Genomic DNA, 19382 nt, shown 5'->3' with positions numbered 1-19382 from the left:
ATGACGTGTATAAAAATGCAGCTGTTTGAAAAAGGACACACACTTAGGTTCATTTCTTTCAAAGTCGTGTATATTACTATTTACAAGTCCGTATGGAAAGTGATGAGATTTTAAAAATATTAAATGACTGTAGCTAGCTAGCACCCCAGTGATCTTTACTGATCAGTTTGTCTGAGGCTTTCAGAATCCACCCAAGGCCTGGTTGACTCTTAATTCACAATTTTTGAGAGAGATCGTTCTAAATTAATCTAACTCTGATAGACAAGTCCCATTTGTGTGACTTTATTTAATATCCTTACCTACTATTGCCCTAATATTTGAAAAGCTCCTTTTCTCCCTCAATACACTTTGACCATATCTCTCTTTTCTCCCATTATTCACAAAGCAATTTCCCAGGCATGCAAATATTAGACCCCATTCATCAATGTCCTGTCGATGACCTGCCAATTACTCTGCTCAATTGCCCATGACACTTGTGATTTCTCCAACCAGGATTAAGTTGTATGTTTTCATAAGGTGATTTGTTTTAAAACCAGGATGGCCCATAAAACTAAGGGTTTTGCAGGCACAGACTTAACAGTGTCGTGTTTGCTCTGCAGACGCATTTTTGAACGCTAATAGTGAAACATGAGATGTAAACGTGAAGGAAGCAAATTAACTCTCAGGGTTTCACGTGTGCTCTCACGATCAGCACTGACCACGCTGGGAGAGAACTTTGAGGTCATGCTGTCCAACCCTCTCATTTTACAGATGAGGAAAACAGGACTAATTGATAGCTGGCGATACCAAATTATAGCCCTTCTAAAACTCGAGAGCAGAGTTAGCAGGCTTCCTAATGTGCTCAGTTACTAGCTAGATTCCACGAGCTGATGAGTGTGCCGTGACCTTGAGTATTTCCATTCTGCGGTTTTTCAAATGTTCATGTTTCTAATGTGGTATCCGCAATCCCGAGGCCCGGTAACCTCTCACCACTGAGACCTTGCCAGTACCTAACTCGGAGCAGCCCACCTCTTCCACACTCAGCCGTGCTCCTGGGCTGCGAGGCCACGGTGTGTGTGGCCAAAGGTGCCAGTTCCCGCGTGGGGAGCTGACGGGGCCCTTGCGACTGGCTGGTCTCCTTTCTCCGCCTCTTATCACCTCCCCTGCGTGCTTCCTGGGGGCTAGTCCAGGTCGTTCTACGTTTCTCCACCTTGGTCCTCCTACACCAAGGGGTGCTACCGCCAGTCCCCGGACTAAGAAAGAGCACATTTCCTCAAGTTGCATCCTCCACTGCTCAGGACTTTTTAATAAGCTTCTCATCTTCCTCCTTGTTCCCCACACCTGGAGAAGAGGCTTCATGAGGACAAGAATCTTATCTGTGCTCTTGGGTCCCCAGTGTCTAGAAGAGTCTGGAAAAGAGTAAGTGCTTGACATGTACACGTGCAGTGGACGTAACCTGTCCGCTCTCCCTCCTGTCTTAGGGAAGCAGGTGTCCCCCTTCCATTCTAAGACCTCCTACTCCCAGGGCCTCCTTCTTCACCCTCCAATCTCTGACCTCTAGGTCACGCCCTTGTTCTGGAAATCGAGCCTCCTTGGCTGTCCCCTCCAGTGAGTTCACATCGCCGTCCCTGCACTGGCTGCTCGCTTCCGGCCCCTTTGCTGGGAAGTCCTCTCTCTTCCTCTTCAGACGATCCCCGAGATTCTGCCCTCGGCTGCCTTCTTCTCTGGTATTTTCCTCTTTGGCAGATCTCACTGACTCATCGGGGGTCAACTCCTACTTCTTGCGCAGGGACTCCCCATCATCAGCCCCAGGTTCATTTCCTGGAGATGGACCCCTCAGAGCAAACGTGCTTAGAGCCAGCCTCAGCGTGTTGCCTTCAGTGCCCTCTGCTTTTCAGGAAAGGCTTCCTCTTCATCCAGGCACCAAGCCCCAGAGCCCTTTCCGCTCCTGTTCCCCCATCACCACGTCACAGCTAATAGGTGTGTGAGGCTTCCCTGTTGGTAACTCTTGGCAGTGACGCCCCAAGTTCATGTATTCTCACCTGAATTCAGCAGCCTCTGAAATAGCCTCTTTACAGCCACTCTGTCCTCGGTCTGCCCAGCTGGAGGAGCCTGGCGTCTTTCTGCCTGTTGAAAGATTAAATTTCAGTAGGATCTCCATGGCCTCTTAAAATCTCTTGCCCAGGTAGCTTGCAACCTGGCCTCAAATTAACTTTCCACAGGTGCCACAGTGATTCTCAACCATGGATACTCATTAGAAGCAAATGGGGAACTTTGAAAAAGTACCCAAATTCAGTCTTCTACTCAGATGTCTTCTTCCCTGCCACCATGAGACATTCTGATTCAGTTGACCTGGGGTGGAGCTAAGGTTTTAGAGCATTTTAAAATGTCCCCGGGTGTTCCTTATATGCAGCCATAGTTGAAAATCGTTGCTATACCCTTTGGTCCAATCAAATGCGGGTACTTAGGAAAGTACTTTACCAGCACCCCACACTTTGCCTGGTCAGATCCCCCGGAGGGCAATTCTCTTTGCTCTATTTTTCTTCCTACCAAAAATGCGTGAAGAAGTCTGTGATTCTTCCAGTTGGAAAGAATCAATCCTATTCCTGGGATGCCTCGGTATGTTTCCATATTTTACAGCCGTCCATGCCAGCTGGGAAGGCTCTGTGCTAGGCAAGGACAGCACAGACTGCTAGAACAAGACAAGGTTCCTGTCTTCACACAGATGGGCATCTTGTGGGATGAAAGAAACACATAAAACAACAAATACCATCAGTTTTATGACAGAAATATGGAAGAGTCCATGGGATGGTGTGTAGGCATAAAAGACTATTCTTGGTGTAGTCACAATTTATGTCATCGGTACATGTTTGAGGGCCAGGACCATGCGTCATTCACCATTATGTATTTCAAGGACCACATTTTTCTTGCAATAGTGTTAAATGTTTGCTGAATCAGTGGCAGAGTGAGTGAGTGAGTGATATACTGGTGATTAGGAGTCACTGGGGAATAGTGGCATCTTCAAGGAGACAGTGCCATAGTTCAGTGCCCGGCCAGGGTGGAGCTTGTTCCCTGGAGTTCAAAGACTCACATCACCATTGTCAGTCCTAAGCTATGTGTGAGTTTTACAAGTTCCCTCAACTGTCCATTCCACAGCTTATTTTAAACAGTAACAAGAATAGCATATTAGAAACTGGGTTCCATCTCTCATGACTAGATGGTGGTAATGGTCTGTCCAAAACAATACTTGGCCCCTTTGATTTTAATAAGCAGATCCTAGAGATCCACTGTGATGATTTGATGGCTGATGAGAAGAACTGGGGGGGGGGTTTAGAAGACATACCTGCCCCCTCTACAGATCCATGAGCCTTCCCTTCTTCCTTCTCGACCTTGCCATGGTCTTCAAGTTGAGTCTTTGGGCCTCTTAACGATGTTGTTGAAAAAGCTGCTTAAAATGGCCACCAAATGAATGAAGACAAATAGGACCCTGCAATAACGTCCAGGCTGGTGGAAGGGAGGGGGTGGGAGGAGTGCAGAACTAAACAAGTGACGAACCAAAGCACATGTGAAAGTAATTGTGCTTCTCCAATGGAAACCTCTAATCCTTGAAGTAATTAATCATCCTCCAAGAAGTGAGGGAGAAGTCGGGGAGAAAGCTGATCTGAACATCTGTGTACTCTTTGAGGACACTAGTAAACCACAGCCTAAGAGTCATCAACTGAGTGAGCTGAAAGCATTTGTCCCGCTTCCGGGAACATCTGAGTCAGGACAGATAAAAGGAAGTATTTCTTAATCCAGAGGATCTGAACACTGTGGCAACTCATTTCCCACAGAAATAGAACAATGTGCCCATATAAATCATGTCAAAGAAGCCATTTAGAAAACTTCACATGTAACAATAAATGCATTGAAAATGCTCACATGTTTTGGGCCATCTCTTTGACATTTATTCATTCTTTAATTTATGGATTGATTATTAATCCTTTCGTTGATTCATTCCTTGACTCATTTACAGAGTCATGAGTCACTGAAACTCTTCTTGTTTGAGCAATTACCACATGCCAGGGGCTGTTACTATGGGTACAAAGAGGGACATGACCCAGTCCCTGCCCTCAAAGAACTTGCCATCTAGAGGGGGAGACAGACGCGTGAAGACAAGATCGTGCTAACTGTGGTGAGTGCATTGACACTACACTTTTAACAGTAAACGAGAGGGAGGATCTTAAATGCACATGCAGGGGAGAGTGAGCCAGGGAAAAACCACAGGGACAGTGGCGGGGCCTGGTACTCGGGTGGACTTTTCAGGCAGGGGGAGCACTGGGAGGAAACATAGGAAAGTGTGGGGGCAGCGTGCAGTGTGCAGAGATGTGAAAGCAGCTCATTGTTGTGGAAGCGTGGATGATGGATGGAATATCCAGAGATGTGACCAGAATGGCGGCCGGAAGACTTGGACACTGGGTGAGCAGTTTAGATCTTATCATGTGAGGTCTGAAGAACAATTTGAGGGCTGACACAGGAAACTGACACAGACAAGTTCTAGGCTTTGGAAGGTTATATTTGCAGTTAGATTGGCTCTGAAAGGGAGTCAGAGAGGAGAGAGGTCAGGAGGAATGAGGGGTGCAGTGAGCAGGGGGCAGCCATGGAAGGGCTGAGAAGCGGGGGGTGGGAACACAAGTCATTCGGGGGTTAAACCTGAGCACCATATGGCTGTGGTCGCGAAGGAAGGAGGAAGGGAAGCAGACCCCAGCATCTGGGCTGGGTGACTGCGGAGCCGCTCACAGAGATAAACAACACAGGGCGAGGAGCAGTACGGGTGAGGGCTGCAGGCGGCGCAGCACGATGTCCTTCCAGCGAGCAGGGACTCTGCAGGCACGATACCCGCCGAGTCCTCCGTCGGTAAACAGCTGTGTGTGTGATCGCGGACTGAGACGAAGTGACCTTGCCTCCGCTTAGCTCTTCAGTACCATCAATACGCAGGAGCACATTGTTTTCCTGGAGACTCCAGTCTGTTTTTCCAGAACTGGAAGAGTCCCAGCTCCCTTTGCGTCCATTCATTCATTCACTTATTCACGCATTCACAGACATTGAGCCTCTTCCAGAACCCGGGCGGCGGCACATACAAGGCGCAGACAAGATAAGATGTGGTAGCTCCCGTTCCAGTGGGAGGCAGCGGGCTGTGATGGACAACGAGCTGATCTGGAATCAGGATCTAATATGGTCACCACAGCTGACTGATGGTATGACCTCAGGCAAACTCTCCAACTTATCTGAGCCTCCATTTACTTATTTTTACCAAAGTTTTCCCAGAGTTGCTCTGAAATCTGGAGTCATAGTATCCGAACAGCCAGCATGGTGCTGATCACATATATTCTCCACTCACAATAGCTGTCAGTCTGATAATTGTTAAGGCAAGTAAGGATATACAAGTAAACTGGTAATTCTGCTACACTGAGATAAATATTCTGGGAGACAGAAGCACAGGGGAGCACGCAGGGAGAGCTTCCAGCCCATGAGAACAGGTAGAGAAAGAACCTACCTAGAATGGGCCACATCTCAAAAGACAGAGATGAGGAAGCTGGTGAAGAGGAAGAGGACCTTCCAGCACAGCCTGGCATGTTTCAATGCACTGAATCAATCAATAGAGGACCAACACACTTGGGCCACTGCACCTCATTCAGCAGGTAGCAGGCTACAGAGGCTCATGCCAAGGCCAAAAGGTAGGTGGGGCCAGTTCCTGAAGGTCCCACATGCCGTGTTCAGGAGGTGAGGTCAGGAGCTGAGGCTTTGGTTTGTACGTAGTGGGGTCCCGGGGCTGGGCAGCTGAGCCATGCTTTACAGACATCACTGAGGCTGCAGGGCGAGGGGTGCTTTAGAGGGAGGATGACTTGCTGCAGTCACCGAAGCGAGCACATGCATCTAAGCCAAGTCAGTGGTAGTGGGAAGGGAGAGGGGCCCGCTTTAAGGGATATTGAGGTAAACTAGGGGTATTCAGTATCTTTCAGTGCCTGAGGGTCAACAGGAGGAGGACAGTTGACCTGGGCAGTGGATAATGAAGCAAAGCTGTGGGCCACCAAATGGGACACCATAAACCATTCATTGGCTTTACTGATGTTCTTGCAGTGACGAGAGAGTCCTGGGGTGGAGATGTAAGCTCTAGGCTTCCTGAACAATAAAGATAACATCTCAAGTCCTGGGAGTGGGTACAGGAGTGTGTGTAATGAGAAGAAGATGGTTTGGAGTATGGGGACTTGGGAAAAGTACCATTTAAAAAACTGGCAGAAGAGGAGGTGTCTAAAATAAGACTGAGAAAGGACCAGAAAAGTAGGGAGAAGTTGGGAGAAGACTGGAGCACAGTCTGAAATGAAGGGTCAAGGAAGTGATGGGTGCAATGTGCCCACTGGCTAAGCTGTTAGTGACTCTGATGGGTGGTGGCAGAGGACTTACTCCCACAGCTAGAAGAGCCATCTCAAAGCCACCAAAGTAATGGAGGCAAAGTGTCATATCTTTCCTCCTTAAGGATCCTCTCCACCCTCATCAATTCAGTTCCCCGAAGCTTAGCTTCACGATACCAGGCATCCTCCTTAGCCAGACACCTTGTCTCTCCCCACATCCAAAGACAGGTGTTTTGGTCTCTCTCGTCTCATGACTTTAATTACCAATGATCAAAAGGAAACAAAAGATGGCACACAGAACAAACAAGAGAGCCATGCCCAGACCTTTCAACCAGGGTCCCATTTCCAATTTAACCCCCTGAAAATGGAATATCTCAGCTGAAAATAGGGCTGAAGACAGATCCAAGATACTCCACTAAGAATTGGCCAACCAGGTCTACATTCAGAGGCGAACTCATTTCAAGTGGCCAATTCAAAGGCCCCTTGGTACTTCCTCTTCCATTCTCTTGTCTCCACTGTCATTGTTAATCTTGACCGTGTGCTCTTAGGTGTCCAGGAGGCTGGAGGCTGTGTCCTGTTGGGCTGCGTTATGTTTGTGTGGGTGACGGACCTAGATTCAGAGGAAGCGTCTTTCCAATTCCGTTATCTGTCCCTTTTTGTTGACACCAGTTACACAGTATGAAAGATGTGAGATATTTGAAAACATGCTTGCAAGCACCATCGCATAGTAAACCAGCGCAGTCGTTAAGCTAAGGCGTATGGTTCAAATAGGGTCAAAGCAGTCTTTTCAAAGTTGTATGAAACACACAAACAGGAATTGCTGGGTAGACTTTGTGAATTAAGAGAATCATTTTATTATTATTATTTGTCGATATTGTGTGTGTATGTGAGTGTAAATATTCACTCACAAATAGTCATTGGGGGCTGTATGTGTGTGTGGTTTTCTTTCTTCTCTTCCTTTGGACAGAGAGCATTTGTAACTCACCGACTTCCAACATCAGGGTCGCACTGGGGTGAGGGTGTGTAGTCAGCCCTTATTACTCAGAAACTCCTGACCCCACTCCTCCACTTAACATTAGCGCCAGAGGATCTTTGACCATCAGGAGTGGTCAAGACCTTGGTTTCTAGCTATGCTTCTCGTAAAGGAAGTTTCCAGATACAAGCCAAACACTGGCGAAGATTGCTGACTGCAGTACTGTTTTGTAATACTGCTTGGTGATTTGTAAGCAGTGCTTCTTTTTTAAGTGAAGTCAACCAGTGACCTTGAACTTTCTCCTATAGGTAAAGCCATATGCCCAGCAGGTTCTTGAGAGGACCTAGTTTCTCACCTAGCTTTGGACTAGCTTCTCTCCTTGATCTAGAATATCACATCCCATATCTTTAAAGGAGCTGCATTAGTTACTAAATCTGGATGGGTTTGAGGTCACTGGAAGGGCATCTCTGCCCACCCTGCTCCTTCCCCAAACATTAAGGCCCTACCATGTAGCAGGCCTTGTGTTGGCATTAGGGTTAAAAGACAAACTGATTGCCCCCCACCCCCAACAGAGCTTGGTTTAAGGGGAAAAAGAAGCTTCAAAACAGATCATTCCAGCAACATGTAAGTGTTATCATGAGGTGTGGACAACTTGCAGAAGGCAGAAGAGCAGAGCAAGAGGAACTCTCCCTGGAGGTTGGAAGAGGGGACATTTGAATTGGGCCTCAAGGGATAAATAGGAGTTTACCAAGCACAGGGCACAGAGAAGTAATTTGGGGTAAAGGGACCTGCCTAAGTGAAGACACTGGGCCAGAAACCTGCTTTATCAGCATTCCTCTGGGGTGAAGTACAAACTTCTAACTCAGTCCATTAAGTAAAATCATTTAAATTGACACGAAATAACAACTCTGAACGCGTACTAAACACTAGGCTCTTGGATTGGTACAACCGAAACATCTCTGAGACTAAATTATTTCATACGGTTTGGACTCGACAGTGTGTGGAAAGTTTCTCGGTAGAACACAGTAAGTGCTTCTCATTTACAGTAAAATCTGGAATGTTTGGGAATGATCTGTGCTAGGGAAATTGAATTTTCAGATTAACTGCATAAAAATGGAAAATCTGGTTAAAAGGAAAAAAGAACTTCCTAATTTTATTTTCCTTTGAAGAGATAACTGCTGTTAATCTTTTAGAGACATTTCATTTGAATCTTATCTAAAAAGAAAAAAGCAGAACAGTGACTCCACCTCTTCAGATTTATTGAATGCCTTTTTTAAAAATTTAATGTGTTTGCCGTGACTTTTAAAGACGACATGCTATTTCAGCTAATAAATATTTTATAAATTTAAAATCATTTATATATTATTGGCAATCCAGGTTGGTTTGGCTGTTTTAATATTATAGCCAATGTAGAGAACACTCTTGGACGTAATTCTGAGGCACATTTCTTATTAATTCTTAGACTTGGTAAATTTATTTATTATAAATAAATAGTTTTAAGTTGGGGGTATGCATTGTCAAATTGCTGCCAAAAAAGTTATGCCAAATGACTCTACCCGAGGTCACGGACGAAGCCATTCGTCTCTGTGTGCTTGTGGATACAGAGTGTTGACGTGTCTTTCAAAACCTTGGGTTATTTGATCAGTGAAATCAGTGTGTCTTGCCCCCCTGGCTCCTTCTTGCTCTCCCTGGCCCCGGGGCTGCCCCAGACTCAGTCTGGGACTGCTGCTCCCACACCCTATGTCTAGAAGAACCTCATCCACTTACCTGCTTCGAATTCCACAGTAACGGTGTCCCTCCTGCCCAGGTTTCTCTTTTGAACATCAGGCCCATCCACACAAACTCCCGTCTGCATCTCTGCTTAGGTGTGACCCAGCAGCCCCAAGCCCCTCCCGCAAACCTCCCCACCCGAGGCTGGACCCCCCCTTCCGTATTATGTACCAGAGTGAGCTCCAGACTGATAAAATACCAAAACATTCAAACAACACGGGTATCTAATAACACATGAGTGATTTTTAAATTACAGAGGAAGATCTGATGTCCCCTGAGTCACAATACCCACATCCCATCCACCTCTTTTTCATGCCAGAAAGTCAGGAGTCCTCTTGGAGACCTGTCTGTACCCCCATCCTCGTCCTAAACCACCTGTCAGAGATGCCTATTGGTTCCATCAGGAGCATGTAACCCAGAGCCCCCACTTCTCTCCGTCAGCTGGCACTATCCTTGTCCATGCATATGGGCAGTTTTAGCTCAGATTACTGAAAGCACCAAAAAACCAGACTTCAGCATCCACGCTTGCCTCTTGCCAATCCACTCCCCAGGTCATGTCACCAGTGATGGCTTTAAAAAGCAAGTCTGATCCTATCTCTTCCTTGGTGGAAACCCTGAGATGCTTCTTGTTCATCTAGGATGAAGGCCACGGTCTTCAAAGGGCCCACCCACTGAGCCCTGCACGGCAGGGCTCAGCCCAATGCTCCTGCTTCACCCCGCTCCACCCTCCCCTTCTCAGCACCCTTCCTCACTTCCTGGAAGGTGCAAGCTCCAGGCGTTTACAAATGCCCTGTGGCCCTCGGCCCACCTCCCTCCCAGCCTGCCTCCTCATCTGCCAAGTACTCCTCCTCCTTTGTCCTCACCTTCATGCCACCTCCCCAGGGAAGCCCTCCTGGACCTCCAGGCTAGGACATATTATACATCCCATGCTCTAGTCCCTCATCCATCCTTCACTTTCTCCCTAGTTTTCCCCACAAATGTCTTGAAATAACTCACCTAATGATTCATTTAATACCTCCCTTCCCTGCTCTGTTGTGAACTCCATGAAAGCACAGATCAAGTCAGTCTTCTTCCCTGTTGGATCTCCAGAGGCCTGCACAGTGTTTGGCACATAGCAAGTGCTCAAGAAATTGGTGTACAAAGGATCAAAAAAATATGGAAATAGTTTCAAGTATTTTTACCTTTTAAGTTTTTTTTAAATTGTATATTTATAAATGTTACTGTTCAGGTGACAAGGATTCTTATTGACCTGAGAATTTTTTGTTATTGTGGTCAATGTAATTTCCTTTGGGTAAGTCTTATTTTGTGTGTTTTGTTTATTGGAAACTTACAATGATAACAGCTAACTCTTACACAATAGTAAGAGTGAACAGGCAGAGTTTCATGGCACTTTTTGTATTTTAACCTCGCACAGTCCTATCACAAATGGGCATGATTATTAAGGCTAGTCTGCAGATGCAGAAACTGAATCTCAGAGGGGTTAAGTAAGTTGTTCAAAGTCACACAGCAACTTTTAACAGAAGCAGGGCCCTGTCCTCTTAACCTTTACACGACGCTGCCTCTGAAGAAGTGCTTTTTTTTTTTTTTTAAGTACAGAGGAGGTAATATTCAACCTGACCTTTGAAGCAAGAGGGAGTTCACGGAGCAGCAAAGCTCAGGACGAGCCCCTGAGGAAGGAGCTGCTGCCCATTCATGGAGCCAAGGACGCGTTGAGCTGTCGGGAAAGGGCAAGTTCACACCCAGACCAAGTCCTGCAGGCACCAAGATGAAGAGGGAGCCAGAGCCAGGGCTTAGGAGAGCCTGTTGCTTTGCAAAGGTGTTTGGGATTTATCCCGTCAGCCGTGGAGGCTGCTGGAGGATTTGTGAACTGTCCGAATTACTACCCTTTAGATGAGTAAGCTTTCTTTGCTTCTGGGTTAGAGTTATGATGAAATCACGGGAATCTAAAGTTGCATGCAACTGAATAGCATATTAACTGTGAAAATCCAGCTTCCGAGTTCTGAGAAACGCAGCACGTGAATTGCATATCTCCCCGAGCAGCAGTTCCTCCTCTGTTTCCCTGTGAGAAGCTGTACCATTACTTCCAGGGTGGGAGGTGCTGGAACGTCTCCCTGCTGGTATTGTCGCTGCTCAGATTACTTGCTAACCAACCAGATGGTGGTCACCGCCACCACTAGTGCGTGCAGGGATGTCTTACTGGAAAAGGAGTCAACTGTTAAGTGTCCCAACTCTTCTTCCACAAGAAAACAGCATCTATTTGAGAGGCTAATTGTTTACCATGGCAAGAGTGTTGGTAGGGAAATCAATTAAGGATTCAGTAGTTGGGCCTGATTTCTGTGACATAATCAGATTTGCTGCGTGGAGAAGCCTCACTCACAGCAAGGGTTACATCCAGGTCCATGGAGCCTGGAGAGATTAGAGGCAGAATTCAGGAGTGACCATGACCTAGGATGGTGGGGAGGGGTGGAGGGAGGTGGGGGAAGAGGAACAGTTTATTCTCAATCACCTCTAACTAAAAGTTAGGCTTTTTGTTTTACTATGAATATATCACATACCACAATCATTTCAGCCCCGGTTGTGACTTTGTCATAGTGGAAAGCCCAGTGTTTCAACATGCAGTGGCTTCAGAGACCTTTTTTTTTTTTTAACTTTTTTTTTGTTGTTGAGTTATAGTCATTTTACAATGCTGTGTCAAATTCCAGTGTAGAGCACAATTTTTCAGTTATACATGAACATACATATATTCATTGTCACATTTTTTTCGCCGTGAGCTACCATCCAGAGATCTTGAAATAACATTTCTGCTCACTACTCCTTCAAAAAGCGAATTCTTATTAACTAAAACTTGAAAAAGAACTACCATTTTGTTTTTAAAATATTGTAATGAGTGCATTTGAATATTTTTGTCTCTGCAATCATATTTATTTTATTTGTATCTATTGAAACACGTTTAAACACTCATAAATCTTACCTGTCTGCCAAAAAGGACAATAACACAAAAATGATTAAGAATCCCCGAGCTAAAATATTAAGAATGAGCCTAGACTTACTAGACTTCCTGACACTTTCCAGTGCAACATGAGTGAAAAAGCTGCACTCCCATTGCACAATGGTTAGATTTATTTCCTGGATTCCTAGTACTGGGGAAATCTGGGTTGCTGTTCTTCTAAGAAAATTCTCTGTACATTAAACCCAGTCTTTGAAATTTTTGACCTTCTGAGCTACTCTTGAGCATAGATTTGCTCCTCCTTGGGAATGCCAGATTTAGCAAATAAAAATATGGGGTGCCTTTGTACTATATCCACATAGTACCTACGTATGGATTTCAAATAAATAATGAATAATTTTGAGTATAAGTATATATCAAGTCCTGTATGAGTCATACTTAAACTAAAAATTACTTGTTGTCACTTGAAATTCAGTTTTGACTCAGCGTCATGTATTTTACCTGGCAACCCTAAAAACACCAAAACTGAGCTAATGTCCCCAACTAATTAACTACAGGTGGTTAGAATGTGATTTCTTATACTGGAGATTAGTTAACTGCCAAAGGTCTCAGACATTGATTAAATGTGAAGGTATTTTGAAATTTGAAATTTTCATATTATCACACAATGATCACAAACACCTGTGTTTTCAACTTTGGGACAAGCAGAAATATTACCAGTCCTTAATGTAAATTGACCGCAATCCAAGAATTTTGGTATTAACGGTGTCCCCCCGAGATCCCGTGATACCCAGTTTCTATATCAGAGAAATGTGGTCGAAGTTTAGACTGATAGTGAAACTGAATTTCAAAACCTTTTGACACCCATCCCATTGTTGAATAACTTGGTTCCCATAAAGTGAAAGTCATAATTTCCTCTGTCTGGGATGAGATTCTAATCTTGAAAATGAGGAGCCTAGAAATCACCAAGGGGAAGAATTTTACCCTCATCCAGGTGAATCACACCCAAGCCCATGAATCACCAGTTGATAGAAACCAAATTTATCTTAAATAGAAGAAAAAGTATTCAGCATGAAGCCAGAAAAATAAACCAGGCTGTAATTGGTACGTATATTTATAAAGTGATACTCTTTCTATATTCCTATGCCTTCATCTTAGGAAAAAAATGTAATAAATGTGAGGCAGAAAAGGGCTGATGTGAGTGCTCACAGGTCGTGGGTTCAATGTCTTAGTGAGGAATTTATTTAGTGGGAAATCAATCTAAATGTTGCAAATTATATAACAATGTATTGTAAAAATGTGGTGATCTAGTCTCAAGCAACTTTTTAAGTACAGAGATGGGGGTTTGAGAAAACAAACTTTCCTGCTTGCTTTCTTTTTTTTCTTCTTCTTCTTTTAATGTTCTGACTGTGCCCAGTTTGAAGTTTCATTAAGTAGAATACACAAACGCTTATTTTTCGACAAGTACCATCTGCAGAACCAGATGCCTTCCATTCCGACTTACTCCGGGCTCCGGGTTCCGACCAGACCAACCCAATGGCTCTGCGTTTTCATCTCTTTATCTGAACGGGGCCATCGGAGGGGCGGGGGGCATCTTCTCTGTTTTATATTTGAACGAACCCAGACAAGAAGAGTCAGTAAGATTCCATGAGCTAGTTAAATCTCTTCCCTGAAGAGAAAACTGGGGGCAGTGCGTTAGGGAGGCTAACGCAATACAATACGCCTTGTTTTTTTTTCTCCCCAGACATAAATTTTCCTGTTTTTCCAGTCATCTTACAACAATGCATGTCCAAGCCACGTTGTGATTAGAGGGGAGAATATGCTTATTACCCGAGTTCGTCACATGTTGGAGCACAGAGAGACCGAGGGTGGTAAACCAGAGGAAATTTCCATTTGCTTTTTAGCTGTTGCACATTCTTACTCTATAGGAAAGTTAGCTGTTATTAAGTAATAACGTTCAGCTGAAGCTGGTCACTCATAACAACAGACAGATGGATAATGTTTTATTTGGGTTAGCCAGCTCGCTCCCAAATAAAGGGCCTGAAATTAAACTGTCTTTACAAAAATATTCAGCAAATGATACCTTTCTCCAGAGTTCAGATTCTTCGCCATGGCAAATGGAAAATGAGTCTCCTGGTGAACCCTGTATCTGTTTAAACTTGTCTTTGCCAAGAGAAAGGTTGATGTTCTCCGGAAAGTAAAAAAAAAAAAATTTTTAAGATTCTGCATTGAGGAGTAAAGGGTATCACTATGCAAACCGCATTTAGAGGTGGAAAAGGATTTTTTAGTTACTTATGGAATTTGATACAATAATAATGGAATGGAAACATAGGGGAAAAGGCTAAATATTCGACCACAGAGGCAAATTGGATCATCTGATGCTCACATGCAATGTAAACATGTGGGATTTGTCTTGGAAGAAGTACTTGTTGCTTTTCCAGTGTATAATAAAGCAAAAGATAGACCTTGCTGGTTCTCTGAGCCATCACTGACAACCTCTAGCCACATAATCCTTTCAGAATTTGGATGTTCTAATTTAAGACACTCCTGATGCAGCGGCTGGAGTATGGTACCTGAGAGCGGGCATTTCTGGTGAACATCGCTAAGCAATTTTGATGCCGTGGTCCTCCCTGTCTCTGCTGCCCTGTCTTCAGGGTCCAGCGAGATACATAGCTCATCTCAAGATATTTCCTGACCACAAAGAGAGAAAGAGACCTGCCCAACAAGTGGACTAAGACTCACAAAGGCTTGTTTCCAGCCCTGCTCCTGCCACTGGCTCAGTGGCCTTGAGCAAATTACTCAAACTTTCTTGACCCTCTTTTTTCTCCAGATGTAAAGTTCTAGGTTTAAGCCCGATGAGCCCGCCCCGGAGTGCTCCCAGGTGTCGGGTAAATGCCAGATTTACCGAGTTAAGCGTGCTTCTCTGCCATAGAACTTCTCAGACCCCGTGATGGGCTAGCGTGCAGTGTGAGTCTCCAGTGGGTGGAGACAGCGGGTTGTTTGGAGGTTCGGTAGGCAAAGCTTCCCCAAATTGCCTGACCACAAATTGCTTCATTTGTGGAACATCTGTAACCACACTGGAGGCTGAGCAAGAAGACCGCTAAAGTCCTTCTGGCTTCAGCTCTCTTGGCTCTAAAAGCCGGGGTCTTTCCTCGGGCCTCTGACGTTCTCAGCCAGTGAATCCTGAAATCCACTCTGGGATGATACCCACTGCCCAGAGAAGAACGCTTTTAAACTAATTGCTTTCCTTTGCCCAGAAATTCTCATTCCCTCCCCCTCCCCCACCCCAAGACAGTTCACCTGAACTGCGATTCTCCTGGGACACTCTTCCCAGGTAGCTGGAAACTCACCCAGTGGCTGCCATCTTTGTATATTTAACCCCGTTGACTTGCTCTTCCTTGTCACACCAAGGGGTCCATTCCTTTGTTTGAAAGCAATGAGACTGAACTTTCAGGTAACCCAGTTGGCATGCTTGTGAATTTCCCACACGCTCCGTGTAACTCTAAGTGGTGAACAGCGTGGACGATGCTCTCAGAGTGTGGTCTCAAGACCTGCAGCGTCAGCATCACTTGGGGACTTACTAGAAGTGCAGATTCCTGGGCTCTGTTCTAGACGCACTGAATCAGAGACCCTGGGTGGGGCCATGTGTGTCTCAAGACTTCCAAATATTCTGACACTCACTGACGTTGGAGAACTTGCGTTGTAGAGGTGAGAAGCAAGGACTACAGACTCAAACAGACCTTATGGCGCATCAGTTTCCTTACTTGGAATACAGGAATAATAGTAGTAACTCCTCTTTCGGAATCAAAGTGAGAGTTAAGTTAACATACAGCACCTCGTATAAGGTCTGACACAGGATAAGCGATAAATACATTACAGCTATTTATTCCATAGGGGCTACTAACACGTAATGAGCAGGAAACCTGTTCTATGCTGCATTGCACCATGTCATTGGAAGAGATGCTCCCCATGAGTTAGTTTTGAGGACAGAGGTGCACAGGGATGGGGGCAGACAGATCTGGTTTGCCAGCGAGGTCCTCCGTGTACTAACTTTACAAACATGGGTAACTTACCTAGTCTAAGCTTAGTTTCCTCACTCAGAAAGCCAAGAAGTTACTTTCTTCACAAGGTAAAGAGAAGGGTTAAATAAAATACCCTCTGTAATTGCTTTGAAAGGTGCCTGGTCCCTTTGAAGTACCCCCATCCCAAATGAAGGTTATCAGTGACAATGACGTCATCGACATTCGCCTGGTGTGTTTGCCATCACAGGTCATGAGGCCACCAGATCCTTAACCAAGGACTTCTTGCTCCACAGAAGTAAGAGTGACAGAATCTGAGGTCCTTAAATCTTGCCCTGCAAAGTTATCATGATAAATGTAAGGACTAATTTAGAAGTAAGTCCATGAGAAGAATTATTCACCTTTTCTATGCTGTTCTGAGGGATCAGGCAAGTCTTTCTTCCCACTGAAATCTTGTTAGATTTGTATTTCTTGTTCTATTCAGGGTTTAGCCGTAGACCAACATTTGCAGTTTACATTAAGAGATATTTCAAAACTTTGCAGATTTTCTTTAAATACAGTAGCTTTTTTTAACTTATTTTTTTATTGAAATGTAGTTGATTTAGAATGTCAGTTTCAATGTACAGCAAAGCGATATATATATAGAGAGAGATAGATATATATATAACTGTATATATACACACATTTATATTTTTTCAGTTTCTCTTCCATTATGGCACATTACAAGAAGTTGAATATAGTTCCCTGTGCTATACAGTGGGTCCTTGTTGTTTATCTATTTTATATACAGTAATGTAAATACAGTACCTTTGAGATCAAGCAGGTAATCCTAACATACAAAAGGATGTAGTAAAACCATCCCTGCAGTCAGACTTTCACTAGGTTTTGCCTCGTAACAAACAATTCCAAGAATTCAACATGGCAACAAGGGTTTTTTCCCTCACCCGTGTTACAAGTCAGCTTTGGCTCAGCTGTAGCTTAGCTCCAAGTGTCTCCCTCCTCCCACCATCCAAAGGAAGGAACAGCCCTATCTAGCCTCACCCGAGATCAGTGGCAGAATCGAGCCATTCTCACACCTTTGTGCAGGTGAGGCTTGAGTTACTGCGGCTCACACTTCATTGGCTGAAGCAGTCACATGACCGCATCTGACACAAAAGGGTGGAAACATACTCCCTGGCAGGGACAAGCCGAGGGAAGGATTCTTTTGGAGGGATCCAGCAGAGAAGGGGCAGCTAGCAAGTGGAAGCAACAGCCAACCACAACAACCACAAATGACCACGGCTCTACCAACGGGGTTCCAAGTTCATATCTTCAAAACATTAGGAAAGAGGACACTAGGCTGTGAACTGGCCCGACTTGACTGGTGCTTCCCGTCAGAGCCTCTCATTTCTCACGGGGAAGAATATCCCAATCTACAGCCTCCCAGAAGCTGCCCCTCCTTCTAGCCATCCTCAGCCCTCAGTGGCCTGAGACATAACGTGGGTTTGCAGATGGAAAGAGTGATTTCTCCAGCAGATAAAACCAAAGGGCCACCCTTTGGAATCCACTGAGAGTCAGCCTTGGCCACCTTGTTCTCCTCCAGTGAACATGGCTGCTTCTGAGGCCGCCTGGGCAAAGCCGTTGTGTCCTCAGCTGACACTGATGGAGTCAAGAACTGGATTAAGAACAGGGAACACAGCCGTTGAAGCGAATCCGAGACTGCTATGAAGAGCGAGGTGGAGGATGGCGCAAGGCCAAAGCCAAAGGCCCCGGCGCGTGTGCGTGTGGCCCCAGTCACAGGATCCAAAGGAAGGAGAGCTAAGCCTCACTGAGTTTATTTTCCATCATTTTTCAACCTTTTGAGTTCAGTCAACCCCAAATACATTCTTGTCAAGCACTTTTTTCTACTTAATGTTTAAACCCGTGTACCCTTCAAGCGAAATGTCATCCAGGTACTTTGGATTTGCAGCAAAGAGAGAGATCATCAGTAAAACCTGTTTTGTCAGAAATATTTGACATCCAAGAAAGCTTTTCAAGCGACTTTTCTTACAAACAGGAAGCTGTTTGGCCAGAGCTTTAAAGTCAGAGTCCCTCGCGTTCTAATTTTAGTCTGGAAGCCCAGAGTTGTGGTTGGATTTGGGTTTCGTTCGTCCAGGCCTCACTGCTCCATTTGAAGGTACGTGGAATGACATCACCTGGGGCCTGGTTGAGAAACTCCAGGTTTGGGGAGCTGCTGCCCCCCACTTTTTAAAATTATTTTTCTATGTGTTAGCCCACCATGGAACACACAAGATTTTCCAAGGACATGCAAACTGAAAACTTCTCTAATTTGACTCAACAGAGCTCTTAAGTTTTTAGAAGTTCTCAGTATTGTACTAACTAGAGGGAAAGAAAATATTCTTAAGTCATACATTTTTTTTTTAGTAACCAAGCATCATATGGAAGTTAGCTGGATTATCTCAATGTTGAGAGTTAGATACCCTATAAACACAGGTTGGCTAGTAAAAGTGGGTAAAAGTCTATTATGAAACTAAAGATTCGTCTGTGCTTAATTTTGGCTAATATTTCCACTAGAATTATTTATATTATTTTATAATATAGACTCAGTATCATATAAATAATGTATCATAATATCTATATATTTACTGTGAATGTTATATAACATAAATTTTATAATATATAATGTTTACATATCTTATAACATAATATTTCTATGACATTTATATAATACATATAAATAATATGTTACAGTTTTGATCAGATTCACCATATATTGCTGCTTTAAAAAGTTAATGCTTATTGTATATTGACTGAAACATTATGCTGTAGATCAGAAGCTGATACAGCATTGTAAACTGACTATATTTCAATTGAAAAAAAGAAAGAAAAAAATTGAAAAAAAGAATAAGGAGACCTATCAGTGGAGATATCTGTAGTCTTAACTCCTCATCGAAAGGTTTAATGTTTGCACATAAGTGCAAACATGGACACGATCTTTTATTGTTAAGTTTTCATAAAGTATTTTTCAGTGAGTCTCCATTAAACCAATTCATTTTTGATAAATATTACAGCAGGTAATTACATACTTTGTATCTACTGAAGAAAAATTAGTACTTAGTCTTCGGCCACTGTCATTGGCAGTCATTTACCTAGAAGGATGGTGGAGACCAGATGTTTCTGAAAAGTAATACACAGATGTTCTCCATGTCTACTTGCAACAGTGTTATTTTCCAGTGCTAAGGGGAGGTGAGAGAGCAGGACATTCATCAAGCAAGAACAGCTGCTAAGCTGCTGATATGATCCGACATCAGCATCGCAGCATG

General features: G+C 44.3%; 1 protein-coding gene across 21 annotated transcripts in view; it reads left to right on the top strand.

Moving 5' to 3' along the window:
• KCNJ15 (potassium inwardly rectifying channel subfamily J member 15) overlaps nt 1-19382 on the top strand; it is a 47167-nt gene that overhangs the window by 16006 nt on the left and 11779 nt on the right. For 6 of the 21 annotated variants that reach the window (XM_032465657.1, XM_032465590.1, XM_032465733.1 and 3 more), the window contains one exon: nt 10706-11008. The exons of 4 other annotated variants lie outside the window; for them this stretch is intronic. The gene's annotated coding sequence lies outside the window, so the exon portion shown is untranslated. Of the gene's footprint in view, nt 1-4114; nt 4154-5261; nt 8370-10705; nt 11009-14981; nt 18236-19382 lie in introns of those variants that run through there. 11 more of the 21 variants (XM_032466182.1, XM_032465536.1, XM_032466100.1 and 8 more) reach the window with 8 other exon arrangements.

The sequence above is a fragment of the Camelus ferus genome, chromosome 1 (genome assembly GCF_009834535.1).
Source record: "Camelus ferus isolate YT-003-E chromosome 1, BCGSAC_Cfer_1.0, whole genome shotgun sequence".
Lineage (NCBI taxonomy): Eukaryota > Metazoa > Chordata > Mammalia > Artiodactyla > Camelidae > Camelus > Camelus ferus.
The sequence above is the reverse complement of the archived record's forward strand: the minus strand, read 5'-3'. Positions and strand labels throughout refer to the sequence as shown.